The following is a 9,855-nucleotide window of genomic DNA, read 5'->3' as shown; positions in this document are numbered from 1 at the left end:
ATAGAAACAGGAAGAATAAATTTTTTCAAAAATAGTGACAGGCAATCTGTTTGATCAGGCTGAGAAGGGTTTACACCAACAGTCTGAGGGTTTACACCAAAAAACACGCCCCGCCAAGTGCTCTGCCCGCCACTCCCAGGATCTTTCTAAAACAAATCAATGGAGTTCCCAGCACTCTGCTTACACCTTCATTGGCTCTCCCTTGCCCTCAGAATCAAGTCCAGGCAAATGCCTTAACTTGACCTTAATGCCTTACAGGGTCCAGCCTCTTATTCGGGCCCCTCCCCCACATGCCCCATGTCCCCTTGCTGTCCCCACAAAAGTTCTTTTCCTTCTCTCTCTACTGGAGATTTACACAAATTTCCTCTCTAACCTGGAATACCCTCCTCCTTCCCTTCTTTTCCTACCCAACTCTCTCCATAGGACTCAGGTCAAGTGCTGCCTCCTCCAGAAAGCCTTCCCTGATCACACCTCAGGCTGAATTTAGATGTCACTCCTGCACCCACTACCTCTGCTTCACTCTCTTTGTCCAGGTCACTGTGAATTCCACTTGCCTGTGCAGTTTCTACACTGGGGAAACAAAACCCCCCATGTTTAGCACCCAGCAGGCACTCAGCAAACTTGTGAAGGAAGGAAGGAGGGAGACCTGAAATGGAATAAACCTGATCCTATAAATGCTTTGGGAGATTGCTCTTTCTGGGAATGGAGGCCTCCAGTGGGTACTCAAAGTCCCTTGCATCACTTGGACCTCAAAGAATCCTAGTCTGTTCAAAGTTGGTAGGACTGCTTCTCAGAGAAGGACACAATTTATCTGTGGTCGCACAGCAACATGTGGGCAAAACTGCAATACAAATTCAAATCAGAACTCTATTGTGTTGTTGCTTTTTATTTACTTCCCCAGATGCCCCTCTCCCCTCTGCCAAGGGCTCAGGGAAAAGTCAAGGTGATGGAGCCAGTGGCGGGGGTGGGGAGCACAGACACAGAAGGTATTTTCTCTTCTAGATCTTTGTGGGCATTCACTCTGTGAATTATTCATCAGAAAATCTGCTTGAGGTAGTGTCTTAGTCTTAATTTTCAATTCCCTTAATGCTGGCCAATTCTGTGCTGAAAACCTTTCAATTATTAATGTTTCTAAAACAATATTTGTTTTCTCGGCATCTAGCAACAACCAAGGCCTCCTACGAGTGGTCCTGCCCCTAAAATTCCCACAGAGAGGTTTGTCTTGCTGAGGAAGCATTTCAGAGGGGTCAGGAGTGTGTCAGGGCACCAGCACCGCAGCCAGACAAAGACCATTAAGCCCATGCAGAGACAGGTATCAGGAACTCCCAGAACAAAAGAAACAATAAAAATAGCAAATTTTTTTATGATTACTATGTACTGGCATCTTATGCGCCAAGGGTAAAGCTAAACACTTTACTTCTACTTATTTAACTCTTGGTTTGCTTTTGAAATTCAAATAACTCCTTTAAATTGAGAAAAAGTCTTAAAACTGCACATAGAGTCAAACCCCTTCTGTTCTAAAAATCCTGAGGAGTATTTCTAGGTAAGGCGGAAGTATTTCCAGATGAACAAGACTAGATCTGCTTAGACTTGATTCTCTAACCAAATTATAGAGAACGGGAGGGGAAAAATGGTTATTTGCAGAAAACTATTATCTGCACATGTACTCAGAGGCACACACTCAGTTGCAGAAGACACTGAAGTATATATAGGGGCACCTGGGTGGCTCAGCCGATTAAGCGTCTGCCTTCGGCCCAGGTCATGATCCCAGGGTCCTGAGATCCAGCCCCTCATTGGGCTCTCTGCTTGACGAGGAGACTGCTTCTCCCTCTCCCTCTGCTCCTCCCCCTCCCTCTGCTTCTCCCCCTGCTCATGCTCTCTCTCATTCTCTCACTCACTCTCTCTCTCTCAAATGAATGAATGCAATCTTTTTTAAAAAGTATATGCTAGCATCTCAGAAGCAATCCTCAGAGAGCTTAGCTTATTTTCTTGGATTTTAAGAGGCCTAAGATCCTTCTTCATCCTCGATCTTGGGAGCCAGATAGTGCATCCCATGTCTGGCACCAGCAATCTGATGCCCTACAACAAGGGGTCTGTGCGCAGCATATTGAGTGTTATCACAGGGGAGGGTGGGGCCACTTCTGTGAAGAAGTTCAGGGACCTCCGTGAAAAGTTAGCTGTACTTGGCTCACTCGTCTCTATGGTGACAGCCTCTTCCTCTCTACCAACAAAACAACTTAATATTTCTGTTCCCAGGTTTCTGCCCTTGGAGAAAATCTCACTAGGTCTTTTGCACAACTGGTTACACCAGGGTCCCCAGGATGACTGAGATCTCGGCATACAGGTGCATATTGAGCAGAAGACATCTTTCCTGTACAGCTTCACTCGGGTTCTGGAATTCGAAGTTCAGCATCTAAATCCATTAACTTTGGGATGCCTGGGTGGCTCAGCGGTTGAGCATCTGCCTTTGGCTCAGCATGATCCCGGGGTCCTGGGATTGAGTCCCACATTAGGATCCCCTGCAGGGAGTCTGTTTCTCCCTCTGCCTATGTCTCTGCCTCTCTGTGTGTGTCTCAAATTAATAAATAAATAAAATCTTTAAAAATTAAATAAATAAATCGATTAACTTCATGTCATAGACTGAAAACTTTTCTTTCTTTCTTTTTTTTTTTTTGGTAGAGCTTTTACTTATTTGAGAAAGAGAGCACAAGCAGGGGGAGGTGCAGAGTCAGAGCAGGGCCCTGATGTGGGGCTGTATCCCAGGACCCTGAGATCATGACCTGAGCTGAAGGGAGACACTTAACCAGAAGCCCCTGAACCTTTTCTTGAAATGGAGCTTCCATTACTGGTGCCACGGTGTCTGCATCAGCCTCAGCTCTTAGCATAATGATGTCTTCATTGCCCACACAGTTTTATATGTTGCACAGAGTGGTGGGGTTCATGCCCATGGCCAAGTCACTGTCACAGCCTGATGTGTGGAAACCTTGGGACCGCAGGACGAGCTATGCCAGGGAGGCATGGGACGAGTCAACGCTGGGCAGGTTCATGCTGCTCAAGCTGATGTCCCAGCTGGCCTCGATGCTGAGGTCCTTAAGAGACTCCAGCACCTTCTTCAGGATGGAGCCCTGGACTAGGCACACTTGGAACATGGTGGCCGAGTTACAAGGATGAAGCTATGGGTGGAGAAAAGGAGGAAGGGGTAGCCAGCTGAGGTGTCACAGGATGACAGCAAGCGGGGAACCCAGTGCTGAGATCCTGCAACCCAGGAAGGTCACAACCTACTTATGTGACTTACAAAAACTCACTGCAGTAAGTTTTAAGTTGGCTCACCAGTCCCATTTTACGATGAGGAAAAAGACCCAGAGAGAGAGACGCAGTCTTTGCCTGTGCTTCCTCAGCACCTCAACGAGGAGAACAGAAGTTGGACCCAAGTCTATGTGACTTCACAGCCAGTACACTCTCCACCTCGACAGTATGGCACCACCAGGGATTTTAGTTGCATACAAGGAAGGACTTTCTGGAAGTAAATGATGTTATTCTCAAAGAGCACTTGGAATAAGCCATGGCTGGAAGGGAGATACGAATGGGAAGAAATTCTGAATGGAGAAGCTGTATCAGGGACAACATCTGTATTTCTGGCTTGGGCAACTGGGTAGGTGACTATGCCATTCCTCAGATGAGGAAGGTCCCAAGGCAGATATGGAGGAGGCAGGGAGGATGGTGGACTTAGTCCCAGACAAACCAAGTATTAATTTGCCAGGGGAGCACCCAATGTAGCTGTTAGAAACCGTGGTGGCCCACTGTGCTAGATCGGGGCCCCTGGACACAGATTGGGAGGCAGGCTTAGTGGGGCGGATGGAGTTCTCTGCGGGGAGAGGCACCAGAAGGAAGTGAGGAAGGCAGGATCTGGTGGAGGGACAAGCTGGCTTATGGTGTGGTTACAAGTGAGGCTGCTGACTGTCCCACGCTGAGCTCTGGAGCTGAATGGCTCCTCAGAGTTGCCCTGAATAGAAACAAAGGGACCAGACCTTCACACCCCCAGCCAGCCTATTACTGGCCATGGCTGCCTCTGGGAGGGGCATCCCCTCGGGTGAGGTCAAGCAGAGATTTGGGATTTTTGTTCAGGGCATTGGCCCGGAAGATTGATCTAGGTGATATCCCTGCCCCCTTTCCAGTGTGTGTCCAGTTGTGGTTCCAAGGAAGGCTGTAGACTGTGACCATGAGTATCAGACACCCTAGCTCTCATAACCTCACCTGTGTCCCATAAGCACTGACACTCTAACATGCCCCCTGCGTCCCAGCCCTGCCTGCTGTGTCCATGGAGCAGCTCTTTCTAATCTATTTTTAATAAAAAGAGCTGGATTTTCCACTGATGCAAATATGCAAAGCAATTAGAGTTGCATGTTACCACCATTCTTGTTTAGTGGCCAATCTTTGAGGCATTTGGGGTGATCTCCTCTTCACCAGGGCCATAGACATGCACTCAGGGCCTTCTAGGGTCAGGGGCTGCCTCCCAAGGGCTGGACAAGTTCACTTCTGCAAGGATCTCTCACCCTTCATACCTGATTCATTAGCAAGCCCTGCTGGATCTATCTCCAAAGTCCATCCAAGATGCCATTGCTCACAGCCTCCTCTTCCAGCCTGGTCCAAGCCACCAGAATCTGTCACCCGACTCACTGCAGCAGCCCCTCTGGTCTCTGTACTTCCAGCCAACTCTGGCCCTTCCATAGTGTCTTCTCAGCATGGCAGCTAGACTGACATGTTAAACCACTTTGCTACATTCCCCCTCTGCTCTAACTCCTCTTTGCTCTTCCACCTCTCTGATAAAAAGTCCATATGGTGGCCTTTCTGAGCTCATTTCTACTTCCCTCCTGCTTATTCATCATGCTCTGTCACATCCGCCTCCCCAGGACTCCTGTCTCAGGGCCTTTGCACTTGCTGTTCCCCCACCCCAGGGTACTCCTTTTTTTTTTTTTTTAAGATTTTATTTCTTTGACAGAGAGAGCTCAAGAGAGCAAAAGCAGAGGGAGGGGCAGAGGGAGAGGAGTAGCAAACTCCCCATGGAGCAGGGAGCTGGATGAGCAACTTGATCCCAGGACCCTGAGATCATGACCTGAGCCAAAGGCAGACACTAAACCAACTGAGCCACTCAGGCGTCCCCATCCTGGGATACTTTTTATATCCTTACTTCTTTCAGACCACACAAATATCACCTTCTCAGAGGGGGGCGGGGCAAGATGGTAGAAGAGTAGGGTCCCCAAGTCACCTCTCCCCGCCAACTTACCTAGATAACTTTCAAATTATCCTGAAAACCTACGAATTCAACCTGAGATTTAAAGAGAGAACAGCTGGAACGCTACAAAGAGAAGAGTTTGCGCTTCTAACAAGTACAACTTGTTTTTAGCCACTCTGCACTGAGAAAAATGACTAGAAAGAAGAACTCACCACAAAAGAAAGAATCAGAAATAGTACTCTTTCCCACAGAATTACAAAATTTGGATTACAATTTGATGTCAGAAAGCCAATTCAGAAGCACAATTATAAAGCTACTGGTGGCTCTGGAAAAAAGCATAAAGGATTCAAGAGACTTCATGACTGCAGAATTTAGATCTAATCAGGCCGAAATTAAAAATCAATTAAATGAGATGCAATCCAAACTGTAGGTCCTAATGACAAGGGTTAACAAGGTAAAAGAACAAGTGAGTGACATAGAAGACAAGTTGACATCAAGTAAGGAAGCTGAGGAAAAAAGAGAAAAACAATTAAAAGACCATGAGGAAAGGTTAAGGGAAATAAATGACAGCCTCAGAAGGAAAAATCTACATTTAACTGGGATTCCAGAGGGCGCTGAGAGGGACAGAGGACGAGAAAGTGCATTTCAACAAATCATAGCTGAGAACTTCCCTAACTTGGGGAGGGAAACAAGGCATTCAGATCCAGGAGATAGAGAGATGCCCCCCTAAAATCAATAAAAATCTGTTCAACACCTCAACATTTAATAGTGAAACTTGCAAATTCCAAATATAAAGAGAAAATCCTTAAAGCAGCAAGAGATAAGAGATCCCTAACTTATATGAGGAGAAATATTAGATTAACAGCAGACCTCTCCACAGATACCTGGTAGGCCAGAAAGGGCTGGCAGGATATATTCAGGGTCCTAAATGAGAAGAACATGCAACCAAGAATACTCTATTCAGCAAGGCTCTCATTCAGAATAGAAGGAGAGATGAAGAGCTTCCAAGATAGGCAGAAACTGAAAGAATATGTGACCACCAAACCAGCTCTGCAAGAAATATTAAGGGGGACTCTGTAAAAGAAAGAGGAGGTCCAAAGAAACAATCCACAAAACAGGAACTGAATAGGTATTATGATGACACTAAATTCATATCTTTCAATAGTAACTCTGAATGTGAATGGGCTTAATGATCCCATCAAAAGACACAGGGTTTCAGACTGAATAAAAAAGCAAGACCCATCTATCTGCTGTCTACAAGAGACTCATTTTTGACCTAAGAACACCTACAGCTTGAAAATAAAAGGTTGGAGAACCAACTTACCATACAAATGGTCCTTAAAAGAAAGCAGGGGTAGCAATCCTCATATCAGATAAATTAAAGTTTATCCCAAAGAATGTAGTAAAAGATGAAGAGGGACACTATATCATACTTAAAGGATCTATCCAACAAGAGGACCTAACAATCATGAATATTTATGCCCCTAATGTGGGAGCTGCCAAGTATATCAATCAATTAATAACCAAAGTAAAGACATACTTAGATAATAATACACTTATACTGGGAGACTTCAACACGGTGCTTTCTGTAAATGACAGATTTTCTAAGCACAGCATCTCCAAAGAAACAAGAGCTTTAAATGATACACTGGATGGATTTTACAGATATTTACAGAACTTTACATCCAAACACAACTGAATACACATTCTTCTCAACTGCACATGGAACTTTCTCCAAAATATACCACATACTGGGTCACAAATCAGGTCTTAACTGATACCAAAAGACTGGGATTGTCCCCTGCTATTTTCAGACCATAATGCTTTGAAACTAGAACTAAATCACAAGAAGAAATTTGGAATAAATTCAAACACATGGAGGTTAAAGACCATCCTGCTAAAAGATGAATGAGTCAACCAGGAAATTAGAGAAAATTAAAAAGATGCATGGAAACTAACAAGAATGAAGATACACCCGTTCAAAATCTTTGGGATACAGCAAAAGCAGTCCTAAGAGGGAAATACATCTCAATACAAGCAACCATCCAAAAACTGGAAAAAATTCAAATACAAAAGCTAACCTTGCACCTAAAGGAACTGGAGAAAGAACAGCAAATAAAACCTACACCCAGCAGAAGAAGAGAGTTAATAAAGATTCGAGCAGAACTCAATGAAATAGAGACCAGAAGAACTGTGGAATAGATCAACGAAACCAGGAGTTGGTTCTTTGAAAGAATTAATAAGATAGGGATCCCTGGGTGGCGCAGCAGTTTGGCACCTGCCTTTGGCCCAGGGCGTGATCCTGGAGACCCGGGATCGAATCCCACATCGGGCTCCCGGTGCATGGAGCCTGCTTCTCTCTCTGTCTCTCTCTCTCTCTCTGTCTCTCTCTCTCTCTGTGTGTGTGTGTGTGTGTGTGTGTGATTATCATAAATAAATAAAAAAAATTTAAAAAGAATTAATAAGATAGATAAACCATTAGCCAGCCTTATTAAAAACAAAAGAGAAAAGAGTCAAATTAATAAAATCATGAATGAAAAAGGAGAAATCACCACCAATACCAAGGAAATACAAACGATTTAAAAACATATCATAATATGTTTTATGGCAGCTACATGCCAATAAATTAGGCAATCTAGAAGAAATAGATGCATTTCTAGAAAACCACAAACTACTAAAACTGGAACAGGAAGAAACAGAAAACCTGAACAGGCCGATAACCAGGGAGGAAATTGAAGCAGTCATCAAAAACCTCCCAAGACACAAAAGTCCAGGACCAGATGGCTTCCCAGGGGAATTCTATCAAATGTTTAAAGATGAAACAATACCTGTTCTACTAAAGCTGTTCTGAAAGATAGAAAGAGATGGAGTACTTCCGAACTTGTTCTATGAAGCCAGCATCACCTTAGTTCCAAAACCAGACAAAGACCCCACCAAAAAGGAGAATTATAGACCAATATCCCTGATGAACACGGATGCAAAAATACTCAACAAGATACTAGCCAATAGGATCCAACAGTACATGAAGAAGATTATTCACCATAACCAAGTGGGATTTATCCCCGGGATGCAAGGCTGGTTCAACACTTGTAAAGCAATCAGCGTGATAGATCATATCAACAAGAGAAAAATACAAGAACCATATGATCCTCTTATTAGATGCAGAGAAAGCATTTGACAAAATACAGCATCCATTCCTGATCAAAACTCTTCAGAGTGTAGGGATAGAGGGAACATTCCTCAGCATCTTAAAAGCCATCTATGAAAAGCCCACAGCAAATATCATTCTCAATGGGGAAATACTGGGAGCCTTTCCCCTAAGATCAGGAATGCGACAGGGATGTCCACTCTCACCACTGCTATTCAACATAGTACTAGAAGTCCTAGCCTCAGCCATCAGGCAACAAAAAGAAATAAAAGGCATTTGGCAAAGAAGAAGTCAAACTCTCCCTCTTCCCAGATGACACAATACTGTACATAGAAAACCCAAAGACTCCACCCCAAGATTGCTAGAACTCATACAGCAATTTGGCAGTGTGGCAGGATATAAAATCAATGCCCAGAAATCAGTGGCATTTCTATACACTAACAATGAGACTGAAGAAAGAGAAATTAAGGAGTCAATCCCATTTACAATTGCACCCAAAAGCATAAGATACCTAAGAATAAACCTTACCAAAGAGGTAAAAGATCTATGCCCTAAAAACTACAGAACACTTCTGAAAGAAATTGAGGAAGACACAAAGAGATGGAAAGATATTCCATGCTCATGAATTGGAAGAATATTGTGAAAATGTCAATGTTACCCAGGGCAATTTACACATTTAATGCAATCCGTATCAAAATAGCATGGCCTTTCTTCAGAGAGTTGGAACAAGTAATCTTAAGATTTGTGTGGAATCAGAAAAGACCCTGAATAGCCAGGGGAATATTAAAAAAAGAAAACCAGAACCGGGGACATCACAATGCCAGATTTCAGGTTGTACTACAAAGCTGTGACCATCAAGACAGTGTGGTACTGGCACAAAAACAGACACATAGATCAATGGAAGAGAATAGAAAATAGAAATGGGCCCTCATCTCTATGATCAATTAATATTCAACAAAGCAGGAAAGACCATCCACTGAAAAAAGGACAGTCTCTTCAATAAATGGTGTTGGGAAAATTGGACAACCATGTGCAGAAGAATGAAACTAGACCATTCTCTTATACTATACACAAAGATAAACTCAAAATGGATGAAATATCTAAATGTGAGACAAGAATCCATCAAAATCCTAGAGGAGAACACAGGCAACACCCTTTATGAACTTGGCCACAGCGATTTCTTGCAAGATACATCTATGAAGGCAAGGGAAACAAAAGCAAAAATGAATTATTGGGACTAAAGATAAAAAGCTTCTGCACAACAAAAGAAACAGTCAACAAAACTAAAAGACAACCCACAGAATGGTTGAAGATATTTGCAAATGACCTATCAGATAAAGGGCTAGTATCCAAGATCTGTAAAGAACTTACTTATTAAACTCAACAGCAAAGAAACAAAAAATCCAATCATGAAATGGGCAAAAGACATGAACAGAAATCTCACAGAGGAAGACATAGACATGGCCAACATGCA

General features: G+C 43.5%; 1 pseudogene; it reads right to left on the bottom strand.

Moving 5' to 3' along the window:
- Positions 1-2,005: 2,005 nt before the first annotated feature.
- LOC121486128 lies at positions 2,006-3,149 on the bottom strand (annotated as a pseudogene).
- Between the last annotated feature and the right edge of the window lie 6,706 nt (positions 3,150-9,855).

This window comes from Vulpes lagopus, chromosome 3, assembly GCF_018345385.1.
Source record: "Vulpes lagopus strain Blue_001 chromosome 3, ASM1834538v1, whole genome shotgun sequence".
NCBI classification, from domain to species: domain Eukaryota; kingdom Metazoa; phylum Chordata; class Mammalia; order Carnivora; family Canidae; genus Vulpes; species Vulpes lagopus.
This window is presented reverse-complemented; position numbering and strand designations above follow the sequence as displayed.